Raw genomic sequence first — 22917 nt, 5'->3', positions numbered from 1 at the left:
TTGTAGCACAGTTTGTTCAGTGTTCCTTTTATTACTATGACTTTGTAGATGTAACTTTTGAACAGTGTATAAGTATCCCCAAAAAATGAAGTAATTGACAGTTTCTAATGCATAATAGTCGGGGAAACAGGTGCATAGGAAAGTTTTGTATTTGGGGACAGATTGGCAAAGCATGACAGTGTAGCAACAGATGCCATTTCCTTGAGCAAAGGAAGGATAGGATATAAATAAATAAATAAATAAATAAATAAATGTAATTGCTCAAAGACCTAGGGAGAAAGACAAGGACAACAGTGAACGGTGGGAAATAAAGTTGCATTACTTCTTTTTTGAATCAGTAATACTAAACAATACTGCTCTACACCTTCCTATCTCTGATCAGGCTAACATTTGCCACTTCTAGAGAGGAGCAGCAAAGTCACACCCTTGCTGTTATTTCCCATGGACAGCCTTACCCCAAGCAAGAGTTCCATGAGTAGCACAAGACCTGCCTTGGAGTTCCTGTGTGCCATACACCTCAAGAGGAAAGGGAAACCAGAGCCTGTGCAACTCAGCTGATACTGCCACCTAAGCCTAAGGAACTTCCCAAGTCTGTCTCATACAGTTTTCTTGTGTGTGTGCGCGCGCACAAACACACACACACACACACACACACACACACACAGCATGGACAACCACCTCATCTCTGGAGAAGATATTGCAACATGTTGACCTACTTGCTTCTCCAGTTCCACCTCTCTTCCATGACCCACAAAAGCCAAGACAATCTTGACGTAAAGCTTAACCATAAGCCACCCCTCATTATTTAAAACAAGTCACTATGACCATGACTCTCCAAGGTCCCAGTGGAAAAGATGCCTCCAAATTTCACTGCAGCTAAATTATTTAGCCTTGAATGTCTGGAAGTTTCTTTCAATCAACGCCAGCAGAAATATCAAGAGCAGTTTATTCAGTTTTCAATTTGGCTTTGTTACTGGGTCAGACCAAAATCCAGTGTCCTGGATTCAACAAATCCAACAAATATTAATTCAAAAAACACATTTAGAGCAGCATTCTAAGCTTTCTTAGTCTTTGCAAGGATTCATTCAAGTATAACGAAAAGGAAACATTACACTCATATTAAAATCTGTTTCAATGAAAATGGTATCTCTTTGGTGTATTATATATCAAAATTGTATATTAGATTTATTTCAAAAAATACTATTTCAAAAGCATGAGTCACAAATGCAGCACACACACACACACACACACACACAAAGTCAGACTTTTGAGTTTTACTAAAATTTTGTTCTTCTGTGGCCATTGTGGCTTTCATCTTGCAATCTTGAGCTTGCAATCTTACAAACTTTCATCTTCACATTTCATCCCAAATGTCCAAAAATGAGACGATTGGTATGTTATACTAGAATTTTCACACTGAAACAACAAAGGACTGAACATTAGAATTCCTTTTAGAAAAGAAAAAAAAAAGAAGCTTTAGTAGAATATTTAAGTAAAGCAGTGCTACTGTTTTCTGAAGCTGGTTGATGGCCAATTTTGAACCGTGACTGCTCAATGTTCTCAAGATTAACAGAGGATGAAACTTGCATTATTTTAGTGAACTGTTTTTGAAAGTGCATTAGTCTCAAAGGGGAAAAGAAGTCATTATGGAGTACTTATTTGAGCTTCTTCCTTTTACAGCTGTCACAGTGAGCCAAATTTAAGAGCTACCTAAGTGGTGAACTTATCTCTACATTCATTTTTTGAACTTTTTTCAAGCAAGTTCTTTCCCAGTCAACATTACACATCATATAAAGGGAAGAGGAGTCAAGCAAGGTAGCTGGGGACTATATTTGGGCACCAATTAATGCATTTCCCTAGGTTCAGTGATTGTTTTCACTTTTACATTTGTAGTTGTAGAGATTTTGCAGACGGGCAATGACATTGACTGAAACAATAATTTTGAATAAAGGAGGCTGGAGCAGAAGACCCAGTCAGACTAGACCTACCTCACTCTGCTACAGTAAACAATTACTGGACAAAGCTGAACCCCTTTAATTAAAGTAGCGTCTTGTAGCGCAGGTATTGCTAGCAATTAGGCTTCTTCTTCTTCTGCTGCTGCTGGTGCAGCAGCATAAGAGCTCAATTTTGATAGTTCCTTGCTAGAATAATGTCAGACTTATGTGTTCCTAGAACACTGCCTGAACCACTGCTTTACTTTGTTTCTGGCTTCTTCCTTACACTCATTTTGGGACTTCCATTGCCCTGAAGCACCACAGAACAGAACATTTCAAGGGTGAAAATTGAAGTCTAGAAAATTTGTGGCCCCATTCAGAGATGTGTAAACATTAACTCCACTCCTTCATTTCTGAAGACTGATATGTAAAGGATTTGGAAGTCTGGTTACAGTATTTTGAATCTGAGTATATGCATTCCACATCAGTTAGTTGTTTCTTGGCAAAAGTATTCATATATAACTGATTGCATTCCCAAATTCTGATTCCCCCAGTACTGCTAACCCAACATTATTTTTTGAATGAAATGTTCACACAATGGGTTTGAATGTCCACCAGGTGTGTGGGGTGTGTGTGTGTGTGTGTGTGTGTGTGGCTATTACATTACTTTCCTTCCTCTTACATTACTTTCCTTCCTCTATGATCTTCTTAAGATGCTTTCCTTGTGACTAAAACAAATGTGGAAGGCAATGCAGGATTGTAGAAAAGTCATAAAGGTACGACAAAAGGCATTGCAATAAAATTATATTACCTCCTGAAAGAAATTAATTTTAAAATGAATATATTAAATAACTTTTTGGACCTCATTAGCATTTCATTAGGAGCCGATTGATAGTAAATTACAAAAAAAACCTCATTAATCTTGTCATGGATTTTATTAATGTCCAAAATACATGTCTCCCAATCAGCCTGAGAAACAAACATTAGGCCCAACCCTTAGGTAGGTCAGTACCTCTCAAAGGTTATCTTTTTTCTGTCCTTTCCTTAATTAAAAAGGTTTTAACAAAGATTTTCTCTGTTGTCCTGAGCTATAAAAATGTATCCCTAGAATTATTCTCCTGTACACCTATTTAACAAGGACTCAGTTGCTTTTGCTGCAGCCAGTAGAATTTTGACTTTTTCCTTTGAACGGAGGGTACTCTTGCCAAAGCACTAACCGCTCTGAAACTCACTTCAAGTTCCCGTAACTGTCATATGCCATCACAGGATGAAATTTGAGAGACACAAATACAAAGCTATCTTGGAAATGCAAAACCAGTCACATATTTCTTAAGATTCAAGCCTTTGGATCTACCTAGGGCTAACTGTAGAGCTCTTGCTAATGTGATATTTATGATTAGACACTTTGTGAACTGACAGAAAGGTAACCCTTTCGCTGTACTTATTGTAGATTTATTCGCATCTCATGCATTTATCTCAAATGCATTTATCAAAGATAGTGTGCAAATCAGAGATTTATATTCATAGCAGCACAAAAGTTAGCCCTCTCACCTGGAATGATTTCCAATACAAAAGTGTGGCAAAAGAAACCTCCCCACAAACACACAAAAAACAATAAATCGCTCATTTCCCCTTCAGCTCAGCAGTGAGCAATTTGTTTGATGTTTACCACTACGAATGACTTATGCCTGTTGAGTAAAATCTATAATAAGTGACCACACATAATAATGCATCCAGAATTCCTTATTTTGTATGCTCAATTCACTGTTTCGGTAGCACAGTTCATTTTTCCATGTTTTAAAGAAATGAACTGGAGTGACTAAAATGAGCACTTCTTTAAAGGTTAAATAAATTGTACTGGAATATAACCAAAGCTCTTTGGATCATTTAAAGGTCACTCTCTTTTTCTTTATTTTCCCCCACATCAAATTGTGATTTTTTTATTATTATTTATAGAAAATGACATCTCCCTCTCACTTGAAAAGCTGGGCAAGTTGGTAGGCAGAAGTACATCAGACATAAAAATAACACTGTAGAGTTTTTATTATTCTAAACTGAAAAGCTGCAGATAGTTGATAGAGGGGGGAAATGATTAATTTCTATGGTGTATGTGTGTGCAGCCAATTTCATGATTAGAATACTTTACTTTCACATTTTTGGCAGAATTTTCGCTCAAGAGCCTCTACGTGGGGAAGGTATGTGTTTGTGTGTAATAGTTCCCTTCCCACCCCCACGTGCCTCTTAAAATATTACCCACTTCCTCTAATTTCTTAACCCATTCTCCTTTTACACTCAACATCTACCTTATCCCAAATAGCCAGTTTCTTTCATCCTTTCACCATATTCTTCTTCCTCTTTTTTTAATGAGGGTCTACCAACCCATAAGCTGGTCATGATGTAAAGTCATGGTTGCCCTCCTTTATCAAAATCCCAATTTTGAAGAACAAATGTTTTCAGTTATTGCAGCTCAGGAACAAGAAAGCCCAGCAACAGTTCCTCAGTTCCAACTAATATCAAGCAATTAGTATTTCTGCTATCCTTGGAATTAAGCAAAATGTTATTCTGCCACCTAGGATTTAAAATGGAAAGGCGGAAAATACAGTTCTGTAATGAAAGCACTACCAAGTGAATGTCAAACATATTTGCACAATTAAAATGAGCGCCATCAACCTAGTAGTGACGGTGAGCCCAGGACTGGTGATTAATTGACCAGCCGATAGGACATAAATTGCTGAAATATCAGCCTCAAAGGGAACTTTCTACTGTTGCTAGCACTGAGTAACAGAACATGGCATCAGCACATGGGATAGCTTGTAATTGCTTGGTTAAATAAACAAAACAAGCATGTTTGTGCTTACAGCTACTTAATTGCTCCGGTAAGAAAACCAGGCTATTATACCTACAGTAGTCATTAATCACTGCTCTCAACATGAGCATAAGTCCTCTTCCCTTTAAACCCCAATATTAATATCTGGCAGGCTGGAAAATTGAAATATGCACCCTTCACCCACAAGCGTTGTGAATGTTATTGAAATCCCCTTTGACAAAGCTAAGACAACCAAGCCTAGACTAGTCTTATGTTTGTAATAAAATATACCTTATTAGTATATATTATTGATCTGTTAAAGACTTGCCATTTGCATCACCTTGACTTTCTTAAAAGGCAAAGGACTTTTAGAGGGCTCTGGAATTCTTCCCAAATTATAGGTCACCTTGTTCAAGCTACAGCCAGTTTGCTTTCTCTATGAGGGGAAAAAATGAACAATTATTGAGACGTGCTATTTTGCTTGTTTCTGGAAAGTACAGCATTACACACCCATTGAAGATGCTGCTGCATTTCCTTCATTCATTGATTAGTACATATCATGGTCATATGGTGTCAAGAAAAGTACACAGAGTTACAGCACTTCCCCCACCACATGCAAAATTATGAACATAGTAAACCATTGATGAAGTTCTTTGAACACTGCCCCCACCCCCCCCAAAAAAAGTTAGCTTTTGCCTTCACATCAGATTACATGATTAATTTCCAGTGACTCCCCCACCAGAAAAGTATCACATTCAAACTGACACCCTCCAAGTGTCCCTATTTTCCAGGGATGTCCCTGATTTAGAGAAGCTGTCCCAGTTTCTGATTTGATCCCGGAATGTCCCCCTTTTTCCTTAGGACGTCCCTACTTTCATTGGAGAAATGTTAGAGGGTATGGAGTAATATGACCCCTGAGCCATCTGAAGGGAATACAGCATATGTAAGTTTTTTAATGTTTAATGTTTTATTTTGTTTTTATACATGTTGGAAGCTGCCCAGAGTGGCTGGGGCAACCCACTAAGATGTGTGAGGTATACATAGTAAAACTATCATTATGGAATGGGACAGCCCTATTTTCATTGGAGAAATGATGGCGGGCATGCCACTGCAGCAAAGAAATGACGAAAACACTTTCATCCAAGAAGGCTGTACAGAGCTGCTGGTGGTCCTCCTGTCTGAAGCAGCTGGAAGAAAGCCCCAAAATTGGGAATTTTGATGTGGGGTTGGAGTTGGAGTTCAGAGAGATTTGGAACTTTGGAATTCACAAAGCCTTGTGAAGCCCCCAAGGGACCCAATCCTTTCGCCTCTCAGCAGCACCAGTGTGCAACTGGTGGCGCTATTAATAATAATACCATCCACTCCCTGGCTCTTCTAAGAATTGTTCAGTAAGCCATGCTTAAAACAGACTTCCTGAAATGAACAGGATAACTTAAGTACCATTGATTTCAGTGAGTCTACTTTAAGCGAGATTAAGTATGAATCCATTCCAATGGTAGACTCTTCTGTTAAAAAGCTTTAATCTTATTTAAACAACCTTGTCAGAAATAATTTTGTTGCTATACTTTCTAGGAAATATTCTATAGTTCATGTTCTGAAATCTGATTCTAGGTTAAGATACATTTCTACTTGTTTTGATGCTCACAAATAGAGGGGTCAGCTCTTGGATTAATAGCTCCTTTGCCATCTCTTCTTGATGTTTAAACTCCAGAAGACACACTGTGTGTGTGTGTGTGTGTGTGTGTGTGTGTGTGTGTGTGTAGAGAACATATATCTGCCCTTAACCCTCTGTGGATATGAAGCTATCCACATGGAGACAGGTCAAGCCTTAAATCAAAGTTAAGCAAAACTGACATCTTTCAGATACTTTCAAAATGTAGCAATAGGTTACTGGGGTGTGTGTGTAATTAAAATCCTTGGTTCTGAAGGGTTCTTAGACAGAAGGGAGTAGTCATTTGTTGCATACGAGGTATGTTGGCTGCCTTGGGGCTTCTGGCTGAGGTGCAAGATGTGGTAGACAAGGGATTTCAGGGTTCACAGGATACTTGAGGTTTGGGATGAGAGATGCCTGTTCACCCTGACATTTTTTCAGCATGTTGGCTAAGAGGACTGCTATTAAATCTGTAGTGCTTATTTCTAACATACCTCAGTGAATTTTTGCTAATGAAGGCTATAGGATATAATCTATATTACTAGGTTATGATGCTATAAGCCTCTGAAAGGTGTGCAAATTCATTCCTCTTTCCCTTGCCCCAGTTATTTGCTGTATCGTTAGATTTCTCACTTGACCCCTTTATCCTTAAGCATCCATTAAGGCAATTATCCCTGATCAATTTGTAAAGCCTTTTTCTCCCCCTTTAAACTTCAAACTAGTGCATTTTCATGGGCATTTACCACAGGTTTCTGAAGAGTCTATTATGGTCCAAATTGATTCCTTAAAGTGGCTTCGAACTATGTTGAGAAGTCAGGCCTTTAATATTATCTTAAAATCCAAGATGTTAATAGTAATGGTAGAAAGAGAAATAAGCTTTATAGTGTGAGAGGTCCCCCCCCCTTTCATTTTAAGACGTCACCCCATCAAAGCCTGCCATTACACATTCTGCCATATTCTGCCTTATATCCAAAGCATATTCACCCCGATGACAGGCACTAATAAACCACGTCCCTTCATGAAAACACAGTGCATCCTAGGCAATACAGAGATGCTTAGAGGTTTCTTAGAATTAAATTGGAAGACTGATCTCTTTCAAAGAGAGGTTGAGAATTAATCAGTAAGCCGTTGCACAGTGTTTGGACATAAAAGCTAGAGTTTTGTAGATTAAAAGGTAATAATGGCATCAGTTCTCCCCAACCCTTGAAGATCAGACTATTTTTGAGCATTTCCCACAAAATCTGACACAAAGTAGGGGTAATAATTGTGAGCTGCATACTGCATACTGTCATATTGGCCACCAGCCACATTTCATCCATGAAATTTAGCAGCAGCATCTCATCAGAAAGATGGGTGGGGTAACAGCAGTAAAATTAGGCCTTTTTTAATAGAGATAGAAGACAGAGAAATAAAATTTCTGTCTTTGGGGAAGGCTGTTCCTTTGCATGCAAACAATCCCAGAACCAAATCACTGTATCATCAGGTAAGTCTGGAAAAAGCTTCTACTTCCTGTCAGGGTAGATAATACTGACTAGGAAAAGCAGTGCTCTGACTAATGAGGCAATTAAAGTAAAGGTAAAGGGACCCCTGACCATTAGGTTCAGTCGTGACTGACTCTGGGGTTGTGGCGCTCATCTCGCTTTATTGGCCGAGGGAGCCGGCGTACAGCTTCCAGGTCATGTGGCCAGCATGACTAAGCCACTTCTGGCGAACCAGAGCAACACACAGAAACACCATTTACCTTCCCGCTGAAGCGGTTCCTATTTATCCACTTGCACTTTGACATGCTTTCAAACTGCTAGGTTGGCAGGAGCAGGGACCGAGCAACGGGAGCTCACCCTGTCGTGGGGATTTGAACCGCCAACCTTCTGATCAGCAAGTCCTAGGCTCTGTGGTTTAACCCACAGCACCACCCGTGTCCCAATGAGGCAATTACCATGTTTTAAACCTTAAGAGGAGAGCAAGAGCAAGAGCAAGAAGAAACAAAAGATGGGGCATAGTAACAGAGGGGGGAGAAGCCACTCTTTTTTGTTTGGCTCATTCCTCAACACGTACACCCACTCCATCCCCCACAAGTTCCCTGCCAGAGTGGAAGAAAAACCTTGGAAAAGTTTCTGCATCAAAATGATGCAGTGGTGGGGCTCATTAGTGAGAACGATGAGACTGCTTATAGGAAAGAAGTACAGGGGTTAATTCAATGGTGTAAAGAAAACAATCTTATGCTTAACACCAAAAAAACCAAAGAACTCATAATTGACTTTAGGAGAAAGAAAAGTGTATTTTTACCATTGCACATAAATGGCGAGGAGGTGGAGAGGGTTGGTAGTTTTAAATACCTGGGCATTTACATCTCTGAGGACCTCTCATGGACTGCAAATATTAATATGGTTGTGAGGAAGGTGCAGGGGAGGTTGTATTTCCTGAGAATGCTCAGGGGACTGAATCTATCTCAGCACCTACTTCTGTCCTATTATCACAGTACCATCGAGAGTGTCTTAACCTATAGTATATTATCGTGGTATGGGAGCAGCTCTGAAACGGATAAAAAAGCTTTACAGAGAATAATTAAAATTGCCCAGAATGTTATTGGGCTCCAACTACCAACCCTGGATGAGATCTTCACGTCTCGCACTTTGAAGAAGTCACACAATATCCTGAGAGATCCCACCCATCCTGCTCACAACTTCTTTGAACTGTTGCCTTCGGGCAGAAGATATAGGACAATGAAAACACGAACCACACGCCTTCTGAATAGTTTCTATCCAAGAGCTCTGATTGCACTAAATAATGATCTCAGGGCCAGTTGCAAGAAATAGCAAGCAGGGAGTAGGAAGGAATGAGACAGGTTTTTAGGTTATGTTATGCCTTTAATAGGTTATGTTACATTCTGGAGTATGATATGTTTTTATAGATTATGTCTGAATAGGATGAGAGTGTTGGAGATACGTGCAAATGTGTATGTGAACCCGGTCTTTGGGTGGGTGTTTGATTTTCGTTGTTGTGTATACTGTGTATATACGGACAATGACAATAAATTTATCTAAATCTAAAAATTATCTAAAATCTGATTGCTGGGAAGGTGTCACGCTGTCCCCTCGGCCACCTCCCAGAAGCCAAACACATTCATTTCCTTTGTCCCATACCATTTACCGGTAAGTAGATAAGGAACAGCAGAAGCAGCATTGACAAGAAAAATGGGGGAGGGGGAAGGATTTCTCTCTTTCTCCACGTCCCCATTTTGTTACCCTCAAGAGTAATTTCAGATGCAGTGCATTCTGGGACTTGCATTTTATTCAAGGACTCCCAACAGTTGAAACTAAGGATGGTGAGAAATTTGATTCGGTTTCCATTTCAATATGAAACTACCTAATTTACAGTTCTGGAAACAATATGTAAACTGGAATGCAGCTCTGAATTTTGTGACAGAGATCCCCAACCAAATAAGTGTGCATAAAAATGCATATGTTGAGGGGAAGCATATTAAAATGTCATAATAGGAAAAGCCACTTAAAATTGTGCGTATCAGGAAGGTACACAATAATGTTGACAAATTCTCATGAAGTCTTTTTTAAAATAAATAAATGCAAACTTTTGCAGGAATATGAAGAACCAAAACAAACCTAAATTGACAGATTTGTCCATTCCAAGTTACAACATACATTAATTTTAGCTCCTAAATCTTCTGTTTTATGCTTTTAATGGTGACTCTGTAACCCCTGAATTATGGATTCTAAAACAAATAGATTAAGAAATGAGGATGAAAGGTTCTTTCAGGCAATCACTCGTTTCCAAAATAATTCTCACAATAGGTAGAATCATTACAGTATTGTATTTTTTTCAATATTCAATGTTGTCTAAATGGTAAATCCACACAGCTACTAAAACCAGAACTAAAACATTCTTTCTTCACATCTCTGGGGGCTTGTGTAAGTCAGTTGTGGGAGACCTCTTGTCTTTTTACTGTTACAAGTGTGATCCATTTACAGTACTTTATTTTCTAGCCCTCAAGATTTTTTCAATGATCCTATGTATAATAGATGAAAGATATTTCTTAATGCTTTCTTTCTACAGGCTAATTTCCAGCACAGATTTTGGTCCATTGTTAGTAAGGGTAATGAGAGGCAGAGTAAATTTATGCTTACTCCATGAAGGTTATTTTCTCACTTTCTCTCTCTGAGAAGCACCTTTGATCATAAAATTCTCTTTGATCAACTGAAGCACACTATTCAGACGTGAGTTAAATTGTCCAGATTGTGTAAAATCGTTATATAGGAAGGTATTTCTCTGCTTGTTCTTAACTTTAGCACCATGATTGAACGTGCTGCAGACTGTATGCCATAATATTTGAACAGAATGTAAGTAGCCTGCAGTTTCACACACATTACTTCCACTAATGGCAAACTAGGTTTTCCCAAGCCAAGAAGAGTGCATCCAAAATGAAACTACTGAGAAACAAGAAGTACCCACCCCAAAAAATCCTTTAACAAAAACACCCAAGGGGAAAACCCTGCCCCGCCAAAAAAGTATGATGAGTTGTGAACATGCTTAGTTATCTCTAGAATCACAATGTTGGTAGGGTAGTGTTGGAGGGGAAGGGACTGTCGAGAAATCTCATTAAATCTGGATTGTGGGGGAGAAAACTAAACTGGTACAGGTCTCTCTCTGTGAAATATATTTAATATATTTAATAAAGTCATAATTTACATGTTATGTCTTTTTTAATACACAAATGTAACTAATGGGATATGTGAGAGGAAGTTCATTTCCAAGGCCGCTCATCTTTTCTAGTGGGCGGCATTGTGGCGATGCACCCGGAACCTGATAGTGATCTGGCATGGGGGCGGGGATTGGAAGCCCACTCCATGCATCACCCCTAGTAGTGCTGGTATAGACTTTTGCGGGTGGTGCTGCGGTCTAAACCACTGAGCCTCTTGGGCTTGCCAATCGGAAGGTCAGCAGTTCGAATCCCCACAACAGAGTGAGCTCCCGTTGCTTTGTCCCAGCTCCTGCCAACCTAGCAGTTCAAAAGCATGCCAGTGCAAGTAGATAAATAGGTACTGCTGTGGCAGGAAGGTAAACAGTGTTTCATTGCGCTCTGGTTTCTGTCATGGTGTCTCGTTGTGACAGAAGCGGCTAAGACATGACCCGGAAAGCTGTCTGTAGACAAATATCGGCTCCCTCAGCCTGAAAGCGAGATGAGTGCTGCAACCCCATAGTCACCTTTGACTGGACTTAACCGTTCAGGGGTCCTTTACCTTTTTTTGCCTGGTACTGTGGGAAACTGCTACTTGTCATCAGATTACACACTATGGAATCAAAGCGTTGGGACATCAAAGATCATTAGCTGAACCTTCTGATAGTGCAGGAAATCCACTACTTCAGCCACTCTGAATAGTGTCCATCCAGCTTTGTAAAAAAATCAAAAGATACATCAGATGATGAACAAATATATCACTCACTATAAAGAACCTTCCTGTGTTTTTGTACCTTCTGCAATCCTCAGCTACATAGCCATCTAAATGAGTGTGCGTTAGTCTACCTGTTTTCATCCATCCTGCTAGGCCTGCAGGACTTGGAAACTTTCTGGTCCCTTCCATCCTATGATTCAATTACTGTTCAGGACATAGTCAAGAGTTCTTAAAACAGTCCCACTATAGATTAGCCTACTGTCCTCTGATGTACCAGCCAAGCATAGACTGTAATTCTAGCCCCACTTTCCTGGGGTAAGCCCCACTGAATTCAATCAAAACTGTGTTTTAATTTGTTGGAAGCTGCCCAGAGTGGCTGCGGTAACCCAATGAGGTGGGTGGCATATTAATAATAATAATAATAATAATAATAATAATAATAATAATATCTTTTAAGTAGGCACAGTTAGGCTTGTGCTGCTTATTTTTCAATTTCAGTATGAGATGTTTGTTCAGGAACAGTTTTGAAATAAATGGTCTGATTAGTTTCTGAACAGAAATCTCATGCTGGAATTGAGCAAACATATATGTGACCTTTGCTCAAATTCCCTGAAAAACAGATGGGTGCTAAGTTTATAAAGTATGAGGACTGCAGGCGACCAGATAGAAAGACCTGATTTCCATGCCATCTGGTTTGATTACAAGAGTGGGTGGTGTGCAATTGCATGAGGCTTATTTTTAGTGTTTGTGTTTATGCAAGTTCATGGCAATGTTGAGCTGTTGCTGTTCTAAAGCTACCCAAATGGTGGCCATAATTCCTAATCATCATGAAACAAGTACCACAGTAACATTTTTATTTATACATTTCTGCTAAGCAAGATAATTTGGAAAAGCAGGGAGACATACTAAATAATTAGGAGAAAAAATAGATATAGCATGTATCTTCAAGGACAGACCCACATACAGGACATTGCAGTACTCCAGACGGGAGGGGTGTCAACAGAGCATGGGCAACAAAGGCAAGGCTATTCCGGCCAGGAATACCTGCAGCTGACAAATCAGTCTAAGCTGGGTAGAAGCATGCTTAGCCACAAAAGCTATTTGAGACTCTAGTGACAAGTTGGAATCCAGTAGTACTCCCAGACCGTTCCTTCAGTGTATATTGCCATCCCAGAGCAGGCAGTACATATGGCACTTCATGCGTTGTCTGATCAGTTCCATGCTACCACAACAATAGCCTTCTGAGAGAATTAATTGTGGATTATTTTGTCCAGGCATATCTTTTAAACTCATGAATTTTAAAAGTTTATTCTATTAAAGCAAGATTCTTTTTAAAAATGCAGAACTTAATACCAATTATTAGACTTTGGATTAACACCTTGACTCCTCTTTAAATGAAACTCCCCCAAAATATTAAAATTTGTCAGTCATGCAGCTGTGATTAGAGTTAAGTGGGTGATCTTTTAACTGTGCTTTTTTCCTCCACCAGAGGATTCTAGCTGCTTTAAATGACATTCTTACAAAATAAGAGTGCTCTATAATGCTTGGAAATCTTGAACACTGGCAGGTTAAAGAGAAAGTAAATGAGTTATAATCTAGTTTTAAAGTCCCTGCAATGGATGAGTTCAAAGGAATGAACATAGTTGTGGATATATAATTCAGAAATACTACAGAGAATAATATCTTTGCAAGACATTAAAAGCAAGCTTTGGTCCTAGTGATGCAAGTTTATAAATTCCTGTATTTTAAGAAGGTTTAAAACATTTAAGCCCTACTTATGCATAGCAACAAAACTGTCTGTTAAGGAAAAATGAGTTTCATTGCATGTGAATAAATCACACAACCACTTTATGGGAGAAGTGATATGGCCAGCCAGTTTGGTTAGGAATCATATACTCTAAACTTAATAAAACTTAGGACAGGAGCTGTGAAGCCTTCACTAACTGAAACCTGAAGAGAAATCTACAGAATATCTAGTAATCAGTGTGAAATGATGCAGAACATCCAGTACTCAGTATGAAACTATACATTATACACCTGTGACTACCACTGAAATACAGTACACTTGTGTTGCATTGCCTCATTCTTCCTTCATAATGTGTGGAGAAAAATACCCATATCCTATGTTGCAACATTTCCATGATCTCATTCCATGTCATTGGTTACAGCTCATGAAAAAGCATGTGGCATCTTGAGGTCAGGACATAGTAAATTGAAGAGAAAATGTCAACTTGCTGGGGGGGTGTGGGAGAGAACTCTTCCTGAGTGGGTGTGGGACTGTGGGGAATCCAGTTGCAGACTGAGGTGGGTCTGGGGCATGGCTTGGCTTTACAGTCAAGAAGCGGACCAGTCAAGGAGGGAAGCAGTTTTCCCTCCAGTCCACTCCAAATCAGATTCCCCGGCCTGTGATTGGCAAGAACTGCAGGCAGGCCCCATTAGCCTGCACGGCCATTGGAGAAGAAAATGTCGTCCCTCCTGCTGGTTGTGTGGGAGGCAGGAGGCACTGCCATGGCCTATGCTAGGCCACAACTTCCGCTTCCCATTCAAAAGGTACATGGACATGGAATTTTGCAGTGGTTTTCATGATTACACCACTTCCACTCACATGTCAAAAATTTGGGTGGTATGCAGTTCTTTCCTGCTATTCAAAATTTAACCATAGCTGTCAACTTACAGATTTGAAAATAAGGGACCAGCAGCCAAAATAAGGGACCTGCAGCCTCACCTGTTCCAGGCACTCCAGTCTTCCTGTCCTCCTGCAGTCTGGTCAAACTCATGCTGGTAGCTTCGAGAACACTGTCCAACCAACTTTATAACCAGAGGTTCAACTGAATAGAATCTGAATCACATGCACCACAAGGCCTATGCAGCCTCAACTTAAGATAGCTCCCCGGCCTGGCTTTGCACTGCAATGTTTGCAGCAGCAGGTGCAACAAAATGGCGTCCAGCATTCAAAAAACCCCTCAGCTTGCATTAACTAGCCACACACAAGGCATGCAAGCTCCACCCCCGTAGTCGTTCTTAGACTTCTTATTGGGTGAGCAACACAGCCAAGCAACACAGTTGGAGCCTCCCTCCTCCCTGGCCGGCAGGGAGGGAGGGAGAGGAGCTGCTTCCTTTGAAATTTAAGGGACATCATTTAAGGGACATTTAAGGGACATCTATCAATAAGGGACAGCAGCGGGACATGGCGCTGGAATAAGGGACTGTCCCTTCAAATAAGGGACACTTGACAGCTATGAATTTAACATGGCATGGTAGTATAGTGATCAAAACCCCACAGTCTCACAACCCAATAGGTACTGAAGTATAAAAGGAAAAGTAAGAAACTGGGACAAAATCACCAGCATTATAACCAGTAAAATTAATGCAATAAACCTCATGTCTGAATGCAGTCAATGTTCTCAGTGTGAATGCATTAAATTAACATATTCCTTCATTTCCTGGAGGTAAAATGTATTAAAATGGCTGCATTTCAATGTCTTTTATAGAGGGGTTATCTCCAAAAGTAAAATCAGATTTTTAATCATAATGCAGCTCTGTATTTCTGCAGGAGTATTTATTAGTTCAATCTTCACCAGTATTATTCTCTGCTAGTACTTTGAGCAAGGAATGTGAGATACAACACCAAATTCTAGAGTGATTGCGGCAATCTTCTTATCTCATCAAGACTTGGTAGCAAGTACTATGCTCTACATTGTACTGTTTCTAATAATATGATGTTGCTGAGGAAGAGAAGGACATTTCAGGAGCTTGATCCTACGCTTGCTGATTGCTCAGTTAAGACAAGTTATCATAGAATTCAACAGGACTTCAATAAGAAGTCAGCAACAATAACTGATTAACATTACTGGAGAGGTAGTTGTGCTCTTCACATTCCTAATATATTTATTTTCACCACTCTCCTTTTTCCTGAATACCTATCCTTTTAGATCCAGTCAGACTTTTAATATTACCCATCCCTTCCAGTTCTCTTCTCAAAACTTTTGGGAAGCATTTTCTGTTTCATCTAAAGAAAACGGCGACATAGTTACATTTATTACAGCATTTGCATGCATACCCATGAGCAAAAATATAGAGTGTTTGTTATTAGTGGGTTGCTGTAGACTTCCAACTACATAAAACTTGTCACTAATGCATGGTAGTTTTGTTTCCATATTATAATTTGTTTCTACAAAGTCATGCAGAATTTCTAATGTCTATAATTATCTAGCAGGGTAGCTCTTCTTATTTAAGACAGTGGTTCTAAAACTGTCTCTCCCTTACTGGGCTTGAGATGCAATTCCAGGGAAGATAGCATCCTAAGGTAGATCCTTACTGACACCCCCAGGCAAGATTTGGGTGGGGTTAATGCTCCTGGCACAGGACACTCACTGAGCCACACTGAGTTTTTAAGCAGGTATGTAAGAAGGCGTTATTTTCTGTACTTGTTACATGCAGAACTCTTTCCCTTTCACTGCAGTTTGTCTTCCACTAAAAACTGCATTCTTTGTCTCATTGTCTACTGCTGCAAAATTATGTAATTTAATGTAATGGATGTAATTAATTATATACTTTGCATTGTCATGACATTGTATTGAAATGGATGAGGTTGAACAAAGGCAACACAATCGTGGGTGGGTGTTTGTGTGTAATCAATCAGGTATCATTTATGAATTGAAAGCAACAGTTACAGTGAATACTGATCATGTTCACTGGGTTGATTTCTGTTCCAGACATGGGACAAATAAGCAAACATCAGCAATTCCTGCTCCTGTTTCTGTTTTTGTCAGAATACTCCAACATCTCTATTTGCAAGAGTGATACATCTGAATGATCCACCCCAGCCTGTTTTGAAAGAAATGGTCCTAGGAGATAAGTCTTGCTTTTCATTTGAACAAACGGGGAATACCTCCTAGACACCATTCTTCTCAAATATGGCTTCCCTGCACATGGCTTTAGGAGTAAGCCAGGATTCACCTGCTCCATTCCTCTACAAATACTAGGGATGTATGAGAAATCTGTTCTTCCCTCCTGTCTCCCTTTCATCTTCACAACAACCCTGTGAAGCAGAATAGACTGAGATAAAGTGATTGGCTCAAGGTTACTTAGGAAGGTTCATGACTTAGTGGGGTTTTGAGCCCTGGTCTCCCAGATCCTGGCCATAATAGCTACATCACATTGGCCCTCTGTTGTTTCTTCAAGTTTGCCATTGTTGAGAGCAGAGTTAGATTGTCAATGTGAATGCCTGCAGATGGGAATTCTTATACAGTTTTTCTTTGGGAAAAGGTTGGTGTGTGCATGGTAAGCTTTCTGATACACGGTGGATATCTTGAATAAAAGTGGGCATCAGAAACTAACGTGACAGAATGTGTATCTAATCTCTCCTTTTATTTTTAATTCTGCCCTTTGCTATTATTGCCACCCCTCTTCCTGATTTATTTTGATGTTTCCTTTACTGAGTTTAGTGACCTGACATTTTAAATTCCCCAGTTGTTTCACAGTTCAGTTGCTTGTCTATTATTTCAAAAACTCTGTACGGTTATACTTTTAAAAGGTTAATTTAATGCAGTAAGTTTATTGTGCATTATCTTTGAGAGATTTTTTCTTCTTCACCTTTCGTCCCTACTTTTGTTCACTTTGCCACAGTGTAAAACAATGAAAACAGAATGCTGGATCAAAAGGAGACTGGAACCTTCTTCAGGGGCCTCTCCCCTTACATATGGCTCCACCCCTTATATCACCATTGCCACTGCTGCAGCTCTCCATGTGGCTGGGGCTGAAACTCTGGCAGGGAGCCTTTCCATTTCCTACTTGTCTAGGCTCACCATGTGACATGGAACTCTCATCTCTCAGGATTCTAAATTTCACGGGGGCCACATGCACAGAAAAAACTCTTAGATACAGAACATTGGCTTCAATTATATGGAGGGTTGTGGGAATAGTAACTATTGTGCAATGGAGGAGGAGAGGGGGCCAGGGAGGGAACCTCCATGCCTTGCTTTTACACAATGGTAAATTTAATATATTCATTAAAATATATATTTATATACAGTGGTACCTCAGTTTAAGAACAGCCCTGTTTAAGAACTATTTGGGTTACGAACTCTGCAAAACCAGAAGTAGTGTCCCGGGTTTGTGAACTTTACCTTGGTCTAAGAACAGAATCCGAATGGTGGAAGGGCACCGGCAGTGGGAGGCCTCATTAGGGAAAGCGTGCCTCGTTTTAATAACAGTTTTGGTTTAAGAACGGACTTCCAGAACGGATTAAGTTCATAAACTGAGGTACCACTGTACTGCAAATTTTTTTAAAAAAGAGTTTACAAAATCATCTCTATATAATAAAAAATGTAAAAATTGAAAAATCAAACACTACCAACTATTATGCATGTAGGTAGCTTCACAACACATCATACCAAGCCTTTATAGCTCCAGTAGATGAGGTACAATACAGGAAGAGGGATAATAAATGCTTTTGCTACATTCTTAGAGGCCAAGTACATTCTCACCTACAGAAGCAGCTGCAATGTTATTACATAGCTCTTCATCCATTACTGGCAGGTAGTACTCTATTATAAACCCAAGTATGTCTATCATTTTATCACTAGGAATCACCTGCCTTATACTGAACTCCATTACAGTGTTCATGCCAATCATCCCTACAGATATGACTATCTTCATGCTTTCCTAGGCAGCCTTTGGGGCCATACCTACCAGTCTTGACACTGCCTCCTTTGCTGTTGACACTGCTTCAAACAGGTTCCTTGGCAGCTATGGCAACTCCTTTGGCATCTGAGACTAACTTTTCAACAGTCTGCTGCACAACAGGTGGGGTCTCTTGTAGCTTGTCAAGGCTCTGGCTAGCACAGATGTTTGCTGAAATGATCTGCGATTCAAACTTATGCAGAAGAGGCTGTGCAACACTCATTGTTGAGGAGGCAATTGCCTTCACTCCAACTTCTGCCATACCACGGACTGCTTGAATAGCTGAATGGAAACCCTTTGCAGAGTTATAAATAGCAGAAACGATCTAATGTACAGCTGACCAAGGGCAGATCAGCTACCCCTTGTATTGCTTCTTTTCTGTGGGTTCAGGACTTGCAGCCCTTGTGCCCTCTTTGTTAGTAGACATGAGGAAACCCCAACATCCAGGGCCACTTACAGTAATTGCATAGAGGGTGAAGGGATGACTGGATAGGGCTGAGTCTCACACTGGACTGATTTATGAAACAGTGGATCTGCAAAGCATTATGTCACTTCCAGACACATTTGGTTAGTATATATTTCCACATATTTTGTGCATTTGCAAAATCCGTCAGGTATTGTTAGGACTACTGGCTGGTTACGTAAGCCCAAGAATATGATTGTCTAGGCAGCTCAATTATATATCTGCATAAGAACAGTCTGCTAGATCAGGTCAATGGCCCATCTAGCACAGCATCCTGTTACCGCAGTGGCCAACTGATGCTTGTGGGAAACAAGGGAGTAGATGAGCACAAGAGCACACTCCCCTCCCATGGCTTCCAGCAACTGGAATTTATCAGCATTAATGCCTCCAACTGTGGAAGTAGAGCTGAACTAATGGCTAATAGCTATTGATAGTCCTTTCTTCCATGAATTTGTCTAACCCTCTCTTAAAGCCATGCAAGTTGGTGGCTATCACTGCCTGCTGGGGAGTGAGTTCCAGTTTGGATTTGGTATCCCGCTTTTTCACTACCCGAAGGAGTCTCAAAGCAGCTAACATTCTCCTTTCCCTACCTCCCCCACAACAAACACTCTGTGAGGTGAGTGAGGCTGAGAGGCCCAAGGTCACCCAGCAGCTGCATGTGGAGGAGCGGGGAAGCGAACCCGGTTCACCAGGTTATGAGTCCACTGCTCTTAACCACCATACCACACTGGCTCTTGTGTGAAGAAGTATTTTCTTTTTATCTGTCTTAAATCTTTCAGTGTTCAGTTTCCTTGAGTATTCCTGAGTTCTAGTGTTATATGAGAGAGAGAAAGAAACTTTTATGTATCCACTTTCTCCATTCCATACACAATTTTATAAACTTCTACCATGTTCATAGCTGAGCTTTTCCTCGTCTTCCACTGAGGTACTAGTCTTTTGTACCCAAAATGGCATTTAAACTTACAGAGCTCGTATAGAGTTGGTTTGGACCAGCGCCTTTGGTGCCTTTGCCAGGTCTGAATACTAACAGATGCAGCAGAATGTAAGGAGTCATAAATAACAAACAGATAGTTTGCTTATTTCTGACTTACATGGTCAGAAATAACGAATAGTGTGATTCCAACCATCTGACTTATATACTTTATACATTATTCATTCTCTTATATTTACAAGTGTGTCTGCCTGTGTGTATGTACACAAGCACAAACATAGTGTTGCATATGTATGCAGTTATATTTCTTACACACAAACACACACAAAGAAAACCTAACCTTGCTATGTACAAGGCACACTACACTTAAAGTTAACAACCTTCAGGGTGTCCATTCACCGTAAAACTAATTTCACACCTAGTCTATTATGTAATGTGGTATGAAAATAGTTCTTTGCTTCAAGATATCATTATATGACTTTGGGTCACACTGATTTAGTTGTGTTTAGTGAAATGCAGAATATTCAGGCAAACTTGTAATAGTGATGTGTACTATACTTTCATAGCATGACTCATTTTTTCTGATGCATTTCTTTTACAACGAATAGGTACACATGAAATACTGATTCATTAGGATCAAGCAGGAATGGCAGCATACATTATGTGCATCTTTTGTTGGATGATACACAGATGGATTCAGACTATTATCCAACATGGGTCTCTCCCCCCCACCCCCAGAATTACAACACATAGGGATCTATAGGGAAGTCATCTGAAAGATCCATCATAATCTTATGGAGCTCACAGCTGTTTTGGACACTGACAATAATCCATAAAACTCATTTAAAATGATGAAACAGTATGCCCAGTTAAGAATAGGATGCTGTTTTGTTTTCTAATTAACTTACAAATCTTACTGGGTATTCAAAGCTAGGTGCATTTATAAAAAAAGATTATGGCCAATGCTGTTGGTTATTGGCCAGAATGATTGTGTGTGTTTGTGTGTGTGTGTTTGAGTGTGTGTGTGTGTGTAAATTTCCCTAGGTTTTAGCTGCACTGGAAGTCTCCTGTACGTCTAAATCATTTTTCAACTGCCTGCAAATTGATTTGCTTCTAAGCTTATTGTACACTGGAAACCATGCATGTCTTTTGATCTGTGGCAAGATTAAATACAGAGTATGCATTGTGGAAAAAACCTCTATCAGAGAGGAGGCGATTTAAAGAGGTATAAAAAAAAACAGAGAAATGCACTTAGTTTTCTTTTAAAAGATGAAATAGCTAAAATAAATTTGCATTGTTTCATGTCATTTAAACCTAGGAAGTGAATATAAATTTTCATTCATATTTTTGTCTATAGCATGCGACGTATCTAAAATCAGTACTCTGTAAGCAACTAGAGAGCACGCATTACCATCAACGTTCCTGATGATTAACATTCTACATATGATTAACAAATGATTATCATTCTGTAAGTTATTTTGTTATTTGGGAACAGCTCAACAGCAATCTCTACCCACAAAGCTTTCAATCACATCCATTGTTTTAGTTACTCTCCAATCTGCATAAACTCTTTTAAGGTCATTTGCAGAAGAAGAAAAGTGAAGAGTTTCTACAACTGAATGTAAAGTCTAGAAAATAAACATGTCAAGGTCATGATCCATCCCTTGATGATAGAGTGCATAGAGATCATTTGGCCCTCTTAGTTCCCACTCCATGCCTAGCACACTGACACTAGTAAAGAGTTTATTGACTATAGGTGCTGTGATCTAAAGCTCTGAACTTTTGGGGCTTGCTGATCAGAAGGTCGGCGTTTCGAATCCCAGCTTCTGCCAACCTAGCAGTTCAAAAGCACACCAGTGCAAGTAGATAAATAGGTGGCGGGAAGGTAAATGACATTTCCATGTGCTCTGGCTTCTGTCATGGTGTTCCATTGCACCAGAAGCAGTTTAGTCATGCTGCCCACATGATCTGGAAAGCTGTCTGTGGATAAATGCCAGCTCCCTCTGCCTGAAGTGAGGTGAGTGCTGCACCCCATAGTTGCCTTTGACTGGACCTAACTATCCAGGGGTCCTTTACCTTTACCTTACTAGTAGTACTAAAAGTTTTAAACTGCCTTTCAGTCCAAAGGTTCCAAGGATGGTATGCAACATTCCAATAATATAACACATCAAAAGATCACCATTAAAAGATCACCCATCTGAAATTGGATGGTTTTACCTAGAGATTATAGCCCATTTCTCCATAGACACCAGCAAAATGCTTCATGCATATAGACACAATATATATCAATCACTAGCAAGTCTGACTGCCTCCTTCAGGACCCTGACACAAGTTACGTGCTGTACTTGTAGGATGATGGATCAATGCATTGTTTGATTCCAGCCTTACCCAGCACGGTCAATGGTGAGAGATAATGGGATTTGTTGTTCAGAAACATCTGGAAGGCCACAAGTTCTCCATAACCCTAATAAGGAAGCTGTTTTGAATTTACTATATTTATGCCCTGTGATCCTTTAAAACAATAGCAACATAATATTGTACAGTGGTACCTCGGGTTAAGTACTTAATTCGTTCCGGAGGTCCGTTCTTAACCTGAAACTGTTCTTAACCTGAAGCACCACTTTAGCTAATGGGGCCTCCTGCTGCTGGAGCACGATTTCTGTTCTCATCCTGAAGCAAAATTCTTAACCTGAAGCACTATTTCTGGGTTAGCGGAGTCTGTAACCTGAAGTGTATGTAACCTGAAGCGTATATAACCTGAGGTGCCACTGTACACTCCAACCATTTTAAAGCAGAAGGATTAAAGCAAATGAAGTATTTTTTTTTTTTATTCCAAAAAAGAAGGCAAATTAGAGCACTACAAAAATGAAAGTTCTGAAAATGAAAGTTCACTGTTGCTTTCACTATTGGAAGTTCCATAGCTCCTGTACTACAGAAGGCATTCTTCCATTTCAGACTGTGATTACCCACCCACCTGTGGGAGTCACAGAGGGAAAGCTGCAGTGATAGTCCCATTTTCCCTTGGCTGTGGTTGAGCAGC

Source organism: Podarcis pityusensis (genome assembly GCF_964106645.2).
Source record: "Podarcis pityusensis genome assembly, chromosome: 9".
Lineage (NCBI taxonomy): Eukaryota > Metazoa > Chordata > Lepidosauria > Squamata > Lacertidae > Podarcis > Podarcis pityusensis.
This window is presented reverse-complemented; position numbering follows the sequence as displayed.